At 33.7% G+C, this 13,773-nt stretch overlaps 1 protein-coding gene across 1 annotated transcript in view; it reads right to left on the reverse strand.

The window, feature by feature from the left end:
* The window catches only part of LOC125056512, a 252,735-nt gene that overhangs the window by 50,363 nt on the left and 188,599 nt on the right, over positions 1-13,773 (reverse strand). The gene's annotated exons all lie outside the window — the stretch shown is intronic.

Raw genomic sequence — 13,773 nt, forward strand, 5'->3', positions numbered from 1 at the left:
TATAGCGGAAGAGTTTTAAATTAAGAACAAAATTTAGTACAGGCACAGAGCAAATTGTGAAGTTAATGTTCTTAAAATGAAATTTGAATCAGGTAAATACAGATTATACAAAAATCTATAAATATAATAATGTATTTCTATTTATTTTGGTCATCGTATTACGCTGTATTCAATATGTTGCTATGTTTATTGTTGGAGAAGGTTCTTGAATGAATAATTTAATGAACAGAACATTAGAAAATTTAAGTAAGCTTAACGATACATTGATTTTAACTGTCAGATGTTTGATATAACTGTCAGAAATTTACAAAATAAAGATAACGTTTTTTAATCATATTTTTTTTGCAATTATTATTTTTAGTTAAGACAGGCCAATGTAGGGTCATCACGGGTGATAGTTGCTTAATTTTTCTTTCAATTTGATTTTATTTGTAGACTAGAATATTCTGGCTGGGTTAAATTTCTGTTACTACAGTTATTAATGATTTAATCTACTACGAATGTGGTACAGCTGAAATACTAAGTCATAATTTGTAAATCGCAGCAACTTTCAAGAGTGTAACGAAACGTTACTGAAACTGTTACCCGCACCATGCTACAGCGCACATACGATAGTGTATTAATACAAAACGGTAAGTTTAATATGTCAAACACCCAAAAATCAACGTTAGACAAAGAAAGTACCGCAGTGTACAGTCACATCGATATATCTGCGAACCTGGCTTAATGACGTCATACAAACTGGAGAGATAGCAAAAAAATTGAAGATGTAAAAATAAAAAATATTTTATTTGTGTACTTATTTTTATTGATACTCGTACCTACTTGAAATTTACAAATACTTATTATTTACATTATTTAAAGCAGAAACGCAGAATTATTTAAAGAAGCGCATTCCAGCGAGGTTCGCAGATATTTCCGACGGCTTGTACATTATATATGCAGAAATGCCAGCATCTGTTGGTCGTTGTATAACAGTTTAGCGTGCACCCTTAAAAGCGTCATATGACAATAATGCTCTTAAAGCGCGGGATTTTGTTTTTTTTTAATACAGCCTTGCGATTCTGTAACTCACTCAAACATTAAACTACAAGCTCCCACCTTATCAGAATGCCAAATCATAAAATGACTGCTTCACAACTGATTTGAGAGCGACCGCTGATGCGAAAACCGCTGTGTGAGTTTGAAAAGTGAGTACAAAATCGCAAGGCAGTAAACGATTCAACCATTGTTAAATATTAATGATAATAAAAATTCTTTAGTGCACGTTTAATAATAAATTCGATTATGTAAACATATTTTCAAAATATATCATCTTTGTAATTAGTAATAATCTTTGTAATTAGTAATAATCTTTGTAATTAGCAATAATCTTTGTAATTAGTAATAATCTTTGTAATTAGTAATAATCTTTGTAATTAGTAATAATCTTTGTAATTAGTAATTAATAATTCAAACGTTTAATCGCAAATGGGACTATGGGCCAAAACCAATTTAAAATCACTAAAGCCTAAACTCTGAGGTTGATTTGTCGCAAAAGGTCATAGTGTAAGTTTTGGACAGGGGAAGAGGGTTGACAGATGAATTGTGAGTTTGTCCGAGTTATTCAGTTAATGAATACCGCGGGTTTGTTAACTGTCTTGTGTTAGTGTCATGAATATATAATAGAACAAATCGGTTGAATGACAGAATGTAACTTAACCATAAAACTGGTCAATATAAAAATATTGTTATTATTATTATTTATTATTATATATAGTTATTATAAATCTTATTTGTAATTATATTTGTAAATAGCAATCCAAGAATAAAGGCTTTGATTGATTGTATTGGTACGTATGGGCAATGCGGTTGACTCCTTGCCATACACCAATATATTTTGCCTGCTGTTTATATTGAATATAAAAAAAATTATTACACATATTACATTTTTTAATGAATAATTACAATAATTATTTCTTGAATCATACAGTATAAAACACTAATTTTAAATAGAGCATATTTGGATAAATTTGTATTTTTTATAGGAAATTCTCATTCTCGGCTCATCCGTCGAGTCTGCAAGTTGAGCTATGACTTGTCGCCAACACTATATGGAACCAGTTGCCCGTCTAGGTATTCCGAACCAATATAACTTAGAGTCCTTCAAGACATCAGCGTTTCTTAAGAGGCCGTCAATGCATGTCTTCTTGCTATAAACAAATGACTATCGAATCCCGCGCATAACTACAGTATGCGTTTATCTACGGCGTTATAAATTGAATCTGTATCTACAAAATAAAAATATTTGGAACTGTCGAAATACCAAACATCACAAAAGCCTTAAAGCCAAAATGGAGGCTCACATAAACGCTGTTAAAACGCGCGGTGTCAGTTACGCGACGTCGTTTGCACCCCAAATATAATCATATTTCCATTATTTCCCATATACTTTATCTCAAACGTGTCTCGATTATATCTAGCTCGTCTGTATTCGATGTACGCACTTTTATTCCTAGAATTATTTACTTCAACTTCTTATTACCGATTGAATATTGTGTTTCACTAGTCGGCGGAAATCTTTATTATCTATCTAGACATAGACATAACATTTATTACTAACAAAAACACACACATAATAACAATAATCAGAGAAATAAAAATGCGTCTACCCGAGCGAAACAAAGAAACAAATGAGTCAAATGTAACGATCGGCTGAGTTAAATTTTTATAGATCACCTTTATCAAAAATTAAGAAGAATAGTAATATGTAGCGGAACTATAATAAAGTTTAGTACAACCGATATTTGAATTTAAAAACCTATTCAATATTGGTCAAGAACGTATTCAAAAATAATGTTTTGTTTCTTAACTAAAGTTTAATTTGACTGAAATTTTCTATCTGAAGTACTTCGAAAGGTATTCACATATTTTATGAATTAACAATTTTGCGGACGTTTTAATACAGTTCTATATTTCGATATTTTCTTTAACAGATTAACTGAGCCAGACTCGAGAGTAATATAGTATTACCAAGAGGCTTTGTGCACTAAACTATGTAGGAACTGAATTACTGATCTAAGAATATAATATTTTATTTTTCAAAATGCACTTACACTCTTTTACACTAGCACTCTCCACCTTACATCCCATGATCCGTTTCCTAACATTATCACAGTCATTCACTTCTGGTGTGTACCAACGTTTCAACCATGTAATCTTTATTTTAATAATAAGGGTCATTTTTTATATTTTTCTTTATATAGTATTTTGGTAACGATTATTAAGTTACAATTTCATTAAACCGTTATAATGGCGGAGTACCCTGATGTTCAGGTCTCCCTAGACTTAGTTTAGGGGCTCCAATATCTACTAAAACAATGTAACTTGTTATTGAATAAATAAATTTTGTTTTTTTTTAAATTGTTATTATAGTACGTGTAATAAATTTAGCCAATATAAAAAGTTTTATATTTTTATAGATAAAGCTAGGGTTTACGTACGTTAATGAAAACCGAAATTAAATTAATTAAAGCTAAACAATTTTACCTATGACAAGTACGGAACATTGTTTACTTACAGGGATGTAAGCGAGCGTTAAAGATTCTAAGCTCTTTTTAAACATAAAAACCCTAAATCGTAAAAAATTACGACATAAATATATGTAGTTTAAAAGTCAAACTTGAAAAGAACAAGTTACCAAAAGCGCGGTGAATGTAAAAAGTTGAATAAATTTATATTCAAGCCCCGTCGACTACTCTTTGTGTTGCTAATTCCATTCCATTCTTTTTCCCGCCCTGTCATTACCCAATGTAACATCTGTGCCAGTTTTGGATCACCGCACATGCATATTTCTAATCGCAAATGACTATTATCTGTATTCAAATTTCTAACTTTTATCTCTGGGATTTCACTTGTCATTTTGAATTCAAATTAGAAGTTTATATTTAGAACATAATATAAACTTGCGTAATTAACCGATATTTTACAATTAAAATATTTGATTTTGCTATACTACTATTGAGTTCGTCAGTGTAGATAGAATTATCTGTAAGCGTTTCATATGTTGAAACTGTGCAATTATATAATGGCGGGTTAATATGACATTTGCATTAAAACATACGCACACAGAATACGTCATATGACGTATGACATATGACGTATTGTCAAGTGTCAACGTATTGGACTACAGATGTTTTAACCAATCACAATCACACGTACCTTACAATCAGTTCGAATTTCGTTTTAAAATCTCACCTCTGATTTATATTTATTGATTCACCTAAAAAACATTTAATAGGAAAGTTTTCTTGATAATAACCACCTTCTATAAGTATTGTCAGATCACTTATGAGAACGATCGATCTTTGATGCTCATAAAGAGAATAGAGCACCTATCAGAAACTAAATCTATCTTCTTGATTACTCATAAGAGGACAATGTACCAATAGCCGATATGAAATATTCCGCAATGTCTGTTACAATTATCACACTTCTTTGTTTTACAATCGAAATTTATTGGCATCAAGTAATAACAATATTCTTAACCTACATAGAAATAATAATAATTAAAAATGGATATTTCCGCCTGTTGAAATTTGTCCACAACGTAATATCAAATGTCAATACGGTGTAAACTGTTTTATAAACTTATGTACGACGTTATGAATGTTTAATGGTTGCAGCTCCTTACAAACTTTGTGTAAAACAAAAACATGGGGATTAAAAAGAGTGGCGGAGAGTTTATTGCCAGTTCTTCTCATCCGTTCTTCGCCCTTGATTTAAGAACTGGCAGTAAATGTAAAATTAGAAGCATTTAATGTATTTTTTTTGTTGTGACGATCATAAGTGAACATTGTGTTACCTACATGAATAAATGAATTTTGTTTGTTTGTAACAATTGATGTTTAGTTAAATAATAATAATTTTCATCAGTCACTATGTAAATCCTATTTTTATATATTTTTTCTGAAAGCCTCATAATTTTCATCACTTCATTTATAGACCAGGGCCAGGAGGCTCATTTGATGTTAAGTGATACCGCCGCCCTTAATACCAGAGGGCTCGTGAGTGCGTTACCGGCCTTTTAAGAATTGGTACGCTCTTTTCTTGAAGGACCCTTAGGAGAATTTATTTATTTATTTAATTATAAGTAATCTTATAGCTAACATACATAATATTACAAAACAAACACTTATACAGTACAAAAAGCCAAAACAGATTACATAGATAAACAATAAAGAAAAATGAAACAAATAAGCGCATCAATAGAAAAATATATACAGAAAACTGAAATTTAATATTTAAAACAATAAATAATACCAAATACAACCTAAACAAAATTCGAGTCTTCCCGCCCCTTCAAATATTTTCTCACATGTTCTTTGGTGAGGTGGAAAATATCAATATCCTCATAATTAGTGTCATAGTTAGATAAAACCCGAAACATTGGTGAATTATGCAGGTAATTCGAGTTCGTACGAGGCACATGGAACAGTTTCGTCTGTCTTGTCGCATATGGAGAAGGAATTTTAAAAGAAATTAAGGACAGCAAATAAGGCTATCGATCCGCCCATTAAGAATAGCATGTAAAAAAAGCAGGTCTTGCTGACTTCGCCGACTTTCTAATGAGTCTAAATTAAAATAATTGCAAGAATGTGCATAACTATCGAAGCATTGGTATTTTTTAAAACTAAGGAATTTTACAAACTTTTTTTGTATATTTTCTACTGCTTTTTTATACTTTGTATAATATGGAGACCACATAACACCCGCATACTCCAGCACGCTTCTAACATAAGCAAAATATAGGCTTTTAATGCAATGTATGTTATTAAATGTCTTGCATGACCGCTTGACAAATCCTAGTTGCATATACGCTTTGCCTGTTATGTCATCGATATGTTGTGATAGGCCCATTTTTTCATCTAATAATATTCCCAGGTCTTTTACTAATTTTACTTGTTTTATTGGGGTGTTATCAATTTTGTAAGTGTATTGAATTTTTTTGTTTTTACGCGAAAAAGTTATCTTATTACATTTGTTTATATTTATTGAAAGTTTATTTTGTTTGTAGTATATTTCTAACCTATTAAGATCTTGTTGAATTTGATTACAGTTATCTATTGATTTTATTCTTAAGAAAATTTTTTGGTCATCCGCGAACATAAGATGTTTAGAAAAGTGAAAACAATATTTTATATCGTACAAATAAGCATTAAATAATAATGGGCCAAGTATTGACCCTTGGGGTACTCCTGATGTAATGTTAGTGAACATGCTTTTGTACCCGCATATTACTTTTGCTTGCCGTCTGTTAGTTATGTATGACTTTATCCATCTGTAAAGGTCACCACGTATTCCAAGGGAGAAAAGCTTATGTAACAGGATAATATGATCAACACGATCAAAAGCTTTTTCTATATCCGTATAGATAGCGTCAATTTGGTCACCCTCATCCATACCTCTCAGTATATAGTCAGTGAAAATAGTCAAATTAGAAACTGTTGAGCGATTTTTAGTAAAGCCGTGTTGTTGCTCCGGTAGTTGTTTAGTGATTAATGGACTTATAACATTATGTACTAGTTTTTCGAACAGTTTGCTAAAAGAGTTAAGGATTGAGATAGGTCGATAATGGTCAATTCTGTTTATGGAGCCTTTTTTATGAATAGGAACTACATGTGCTTTTTTCCATTTTAATGGGAATGCACAGAATGTGTTAAGGGACAGATTATATATATATGTGATAGTGGTGCTGCAAGTTCCTTACTACATCTTTGTAGGAAAACTGCGGGTATTCCGTCACTACCTGGACCCTTGTTTATATTTAATTTTTTTATAGCTTTAAAGACGTCGTGTTCCGTTATGTGAATGTTATTATATATGATATCTGACTCAGGTAGTTCAAGTAGGTCATAAGTATCGTCAGGAGAGTGGAAGACGCTGTTGAAGAATTTATTAAAACCATCACAAATCTCAGGCTCCGATTTATAGGACTCATCACCAAGAACTAGCATGCTAGGGTACCCAGATTTACATTGCCTCTTGTTTCTAAAGTATGACCACAACGCCTTAGGGTTTTTAGACATGTTATCTTGTACATACTGTTCATAAGATAGCATGCACTTTTTGGATATACGCTTTTGCCTACTACGTAACACTGAGAATTCGTCGTAGTCTCGCGGGTTCTTGTACATTTTCCAAAGTTTGTGCGCTTTTAGTTTTTCTTTTATAACGTGTATCAGAGACTTAGTGTACCACACGGGGTACTTATTATTACATTTATTACGGCTTATTGGGACATTGTTTATAATAGTTCTATTCACAATATCATAAAATTTTGTTGTAACTTCATCTATTAGTGTCTCTCCATTAAGATGCTGCGTCCAGTTGACCTCGCTTAGTTCCTGATTAATAGCATCGTAATTACCGACAGAATTGGTCTTAAAAAACACTCAGTTGTGGAACGACGGACGTCGAGGTGATACGGGTGGAATTTCGTATTCTGCCTCGACGTCCAATGATGAAACTTAGCAGGTATTAATAGGTCTGCTCCTATATAGCTCCGGTAAGTCAAAATCCAACGCATATTGTTTTCTGTCCGGAGCTAAATAATGTTATCCTAAGAATACCATCTTCATTCTCCAATAATTTAAATAGGTGCAGATAAATCGAATTCCACATATCATATTCATAGTGTTATATTGCAGTACGATGTGTTAGCTCAATTTGCATATCGCGAGTAGATCTCGCCTATCTCGCCTACGAATTCTGATAGCACTGCCTACGGTACGACAGTCCCGGGCGCCAAATCGACGATGTTCGATGTTCAGGCACACTTTGGTGTTGTATGTAGTGTGGACTCAATTTCCGCACTTAGTGCATTTGGCCCGTAGTGCGTAAGGGCTCATTTACACGAGCGGCACGATGTCAACGCCAAAGGTAACTGTAACTGCAGCCGTCAACGCATCGGCGGTAGACGTCGACCTATATCGACTTTTGCAGTTGTTTGTGTTTGTAGCGTTCCGTGTCCGCTATTTTGTTAATGACGGTAAATAGTTTAGGAGTGCCCATCCTTTTCGATTTTATAAAATGATCTCCAGTGACCGTATTGATGTTGAAATACTTATTGTGGCAGTAAAGAAAAATGCTTGTGTTTGGAATTATAAACAACAGAATAGTAACAAAACATTAAAACAAACACGAGTGTGGGCGGCTGTAAACAATGATCCACAATGCATTGAACCCACAATGTGTTTCTTTTTCGTTTTTGTCGACGTCGACGAAGTAAAAACAATAATAGTAAGAGAGAGAGAGAGTCGATGGCTGCAGTAGAGCTTCGATTTTGACATGTCGACGGCTGCCGTCGACGAGTACAGTTGCTCTGCTGTCGGCATCGTGACGCTCGTGTAAATGAGCCCTAAGACAATGTTATAAATGCTGATATGTTCTTTGTACATAATTGCTTGATGAAGCGCTAGATTAACGCTGTATTTAGCGAGAATTACTGCAAGACATGACTCATTAGGTGTTATGAGATTAGCGCAATTACTCCAAGATAATAAGCAACAAACAAGTTTCATAAAACAAATATAGCCATTCTTGATATTATACATGAACTGTATTTCAGGTTTCCCAGTAACATATAAAATCAAAGTTATTTTTTTTTTATAGAACTGGAGACAAACGGACAGGATGCTCATCTCATGTTAAGTTATACTTACATGGACACGCCAGAAGGCTCGCAAGTGTGTGTCGGCCTATATTAGGATGACCTAATTTAATTGTTGCATGGATCTGGTTGACACTGCTAATAAAATAAAGTAAAATAAAAATAAAATATTCGAATATTTACCTAGTATTCTTTATTTTGTTGTTGTTTAATGTTAAAGAATGAATGAAAATGTAAGATTAAAATTTTAATAACATTTTATTTACAATTATGCTTTAGATAAACTTTTATTACTTAGAACGCTACAAGTATTTAAAATTAAATATGAAATTTTATTAATTGTACATTTTTTAAAAGATTGCTGTATTGTTTGACCTTAATAAACGACCGTGAATACCGCTAGAACATTTTCTTTTATTTAAATATGTTTATATATCTTATTTAATTTGTTGCTTACAAATAAATATTAAACATGAAACAGTCCATCGCATGTTAGAAATTAATAACTGCCTATATGATAAACCCACCTTTTCAGAATGCCAAATCATAAAATGACTGCTTCACGACTGATTTGAGAGCGACCGCCGATGCGAAAACCGCTGTGTGAGTTCGAAAAGTGAGTTACAGAATCGCAGGGCTGGCCGTTTTTTATTTATTTCTAAAGAAACAAATAAACTGTCTTATTGTACAGAAAAATAGTAATTTTTCATATAAACCATACAACCACACCTCGTTATACAATGAGAATCGTGAAACGCAAGTCATAATAAAACTTAATCCCGCATTGGTGTCTTTTTACGACATATTCAATCCGCTAAAGTGTCACTATCCAAGACTAGCTCAAGTTTCATAAAGGTGTAGATCGTCCAATCCTCCCGAGTATTATACGTTTTATGCTGAATTTTATTTCAGATCTTGATTTCTTGGGAGTATTCCTTTCGAATGCATGACGTTTATGACGTGCATAAAGCAAAATTCTAGTTGATTATAAATAGTTGACGTCCGTCGTTCCACAACTGAGCGTTTGTTAATGAATTTGCCGCGCACGACCACTATGTGGAACCAGCTGAAGTATTTCCGCACCCATTTGAATTAGGGTCCTTCAAGAAAAAAAGGTTCGCCTTCTGGCAATGTTAGTGTCCATGGGCGGTATCACTTAACACCAGGTGAGCCTGCTGTTGGCTCCTATTACATAAAAAAATACTATATAAAATATTTGAAGGACTTAAAGCTTCATTAACGCATAAACGCGTTGACATTTACATAGATATTCCAGTGCAAATGTTTTAAGATGTTCAGAGATGCACTAATTTCACAAAGACAAAGTCAAAATCATTTATTCATATAGGCAACACAATGTACACTTGACGACTCATTGGTCTAAAGGTTAGTACCCCTGACTGCGAATCCATGGGTCCCGGGTTCGATTCCCGGCTGAGACGAACATCGATGTGATGAGCAAATTTTGGTGTTGTGCTTAGGTCTTGGGTGTTTAAATATGTATTTATATGTCTATCTATAATATGTATATATTTCCGTTGCCTAGTACCCATAACACAAGCTTCACCAGCTTAGCATGGGACTAGGTCAATTGGTGTGAATTGTCTAAAAAAAAAACAAAAAAAACAAAAAACTTATGAACGTCAAAAAATAAATACATATTAAGTGCTCCTAATTTTATAATTTTCTGCCAGTTCTCAAATCAAGGGCGTAGAACGGAAGAGAAGAACTGGCAAAAAACTCTCAGCCACTTTTTTAATTGCTATGTTTTTTGTTTTCCACAATGTTTGTAAGGAGCTGCAACCATTACACCATGTTCCACATGACTTCTTAAGTAATTAATAGTTACTCATCAATCCGTATCTTGATATTTAGTTTAACACTGGCCGAATTCATAAGTTGCAGTCCATTATTTGTGATTTTTATCGATTAGATAAGTTGTTGTATATAAAATAGGATTATAATAAATATGTTATAGAAGTAAGTTTCATACAAAACGATACCAATGTAAGCTGATAAGGCTAAGCAACGATTCAAGCTAAAATACACGCTGATTATTTCCACACCAATAAATATATGTGAATTGAAAATAGTGTATTTGCACACGTTATTCGATTCAGTGAAGTTGAAAGAAACCTCTCGAAGTGAAACATGTTTTTGAAGTTCCTAGTTTTATTGTCTATGACAAAAATTTTCAATGCGATTTTGTTCGCTTTGAAACATACATGGATTAAAAATGGAATAAGACTACAAAAGAGTGGCATAACTTGAAAGTTGTAAACCCTTTTTAACTGATTTCAAGAAGGAGATTTTCTTTGTGGTGTTGTTGAAATTGCATTATTCATGATCTATTTAGTGCTTAGTGTTTGGAAATACATTTACTAATATTTGCCCTTAAATTTCTCGGAAACTAAGGGTATTCCGAGATACATATATGTATTGTGATTAAAGAAAACAATTTGTAGTCTATACTTAATATTATAAAGAGGAAAGGTTTGATTTTTTGTTTGTTTGAAATGAATAGGCTTCGAAACTACTGGGCCGATTTCAAAAATTCTTTCACCGTTAGCAAGCTACACTATTCCCGATTGACATAAGCTATGTTTCATTTAAAAAAATTAGGGATGCTTACTTAAACTTGAATAATCTAACCCAAGGTGTAAAAAAATAAACAAAAAACGTCCTTCAATTGTGTGCGCTGCGAAAACTATTAATGATAGAACAAAATGATGTATTACAATTTTTCAGGACACTATCTATAAAAAATTTCACGACGGCATGTCTCTATCGTTTATAGTTACGTCACAATAAGCGTCCTTTTATACTTTTTTTTATTAAAATACCACCGCTAGAAAAGGCTCTTTATTCGTACCTAGGTATTGATCCTTATCAAAATAATTACCAACGTTTCACATAAGCTACAATTTAATGGCATAACCACCAAAAAAGCATGGTGGATTGGTGTTCTCCTGCCTTTTCTCTTGAATAGTTTACTACTATGTAATATGACAAAAATCTTAGCCACAGCAACGCTTGGCCGAGTCTATTAGTCATTCATAGATGTGCTTAGAAGTCTAAATAGATCATCATATAAAAATATGATCCCGTTACAACCTGCATCCTTTTGAAGATCAACAGAAGAATCACAATTAAAGTCTTTGGCAATTAGTAGTAGAAGAACAATTTTAATTTAATATTTTCTTAATATCAATTGACTTAACTTACTAAGATATTTATTTAATACATTCCATTTCCACTGAATAATATACGAGAAAGCTCCTCTCGTTCAGGCGAACCACATTTGCTCATAAATATTGCATCGGATTAAAACGGAATCATTTTATGAGAATTGTATTATAGGTTTAATTCGCTTGAACATTGAAAATTGAAAAGATTTAATATAAAAGTCTTTTAATAATTAGCACTTCATTTAGATTTGCTAATATGATAATTTAAAAAATGCGTTAAAAGAACTGGTGATATGTATTTAGGTTTTGCCCTCAAACACACTATAACGTCAACCAAACAAAAGTATAGTTGTAATAGCTATTAATCCACTGTGAAGTTATATATATTTGAAGCACTCAACACGAGATTGTAACTTGATATACTACTATGGACCTGACTCTAAACGTAAGATTCAGAGTCTGAACTAAGCCAAGTGTGACTCCATTCAGTCAAATCTGAAGTTTTCGACGTACGGTAGTGTCTTATAAGTTTCATCTCTGAATATTAAAGCCTTAAACTTGCGATGCGCTGCAATTTGACGAGCACTAAAGAAAATTTTAATATTTTCAATGACATGAAATGCGTCTTTCAGTGATATTTTTTTTTATAGAATAGGGGGCAAACGGGCAAGAGGCTCACCTGATGGTAAGTGATATGCCGCCCATGGACACTCTCAATACCAGAGGGCTCGCGAGTGCGTTGCCGGCCTTTTAAGAATTGGTACGCTCTTTTCTTGAAGGAATCTAAGTCGAATTGCTTCGGAAATACTTCAGTGGGCAGCTGGTTTCACAAAGTGGTGGTGCGCGGCAAAAACTGCCTTGAAAAACGCTCCGTTGAGGAACGGCGGACGTCAAGGTGATACGGATGGAATTTCGTATTCTGCATCGACGTCCAAAGATGAAACTCAGACGTCCGATGATGAAACTCAAAAAACACCTATATATGAGTATACTAGGGTATATCTACTTCCCACACCACTGGGCTTGTTCCACAGCCATGATGAGGCGAAGGAGCAGTAGCGGCATATGCCTGTATTCTGCTGCCGTGAAGCCAATGGAAAACCACGACCTTTCAGACACTCTCGACTGGTTTCTTCAACCATGCGGGATGCAGCCTGATGTATTGGAAAGAGGAGCCTATGACAAGGCATGTAGGATAGCTTCAAGCTGGCTTTGCAAGTCTCACGGGGTCTTCTAAGACAAACTGCTGCGTTCCAGAGTCAAGCAGTTGATGGACCCCATGTCTCTGCTCTTTTAGAGAGTCTTGATAGCATTGTCGCTGGACGGAGCGCGAAAAGACCTAGCTTTTATCCCGTCCTAGTGGCGAACAGTAGGCCCTGGTGGTTTTAGTGGGTTTTATTTTACCATCTACCCAGACACGTGGGCCCGTAATCAGATATCCCCAGGATATCAAAAAGGGATCTCTACTTACGTTTCTTTTGGACTAGCTTAATAAAAGAAATTAAATTTAGTTTTCGAATCAAATTCTCTCTGGTCTTATGTACATAGTGTTAATGACTGATTATAGAAATGTAAGCAAATCATTTATCACTTTACAGCCTTAAAGCTTACGTAGCAGTAATCATGTCCTACTCAAGCATTCATTAAGCTTGCACCGGTTATAATTATCAATTAGTTCGCGCTGACGTCACCGTTGACGTTTGACGCGACGTCATGACAGCCCGTGACAAATGAGAGGCTTCTATTGAAGAAAGATTTTAATACATAGGGCCGAAAATCCTTAAAAATATTATTCGAAGATTTAATTGTACTAGGAACATCTTGGTAATGAGTATGAATGCTAGTTTGCGTGTATTTATTACATATTTTGTCTTTATCGGAAATGTTGAAATATTTTTCTAGTTCAAATAAAATATAGTAGATTTTGGGAGAGTC

This window comes from Pieris napi, chromosome 15 (assembly GCF_905475465.1).
Source record: "Pieris napi chromosome 15, ilPieNapi1.2, whole genome shotgun sequence".
Classification (NCBI taxonomy): domain Eukaryota; kingdom Metazoa; phylum Arthropoda; class Insecta; order Lepidoptera; family Pieridae; genus Pieris; species Pieris napi.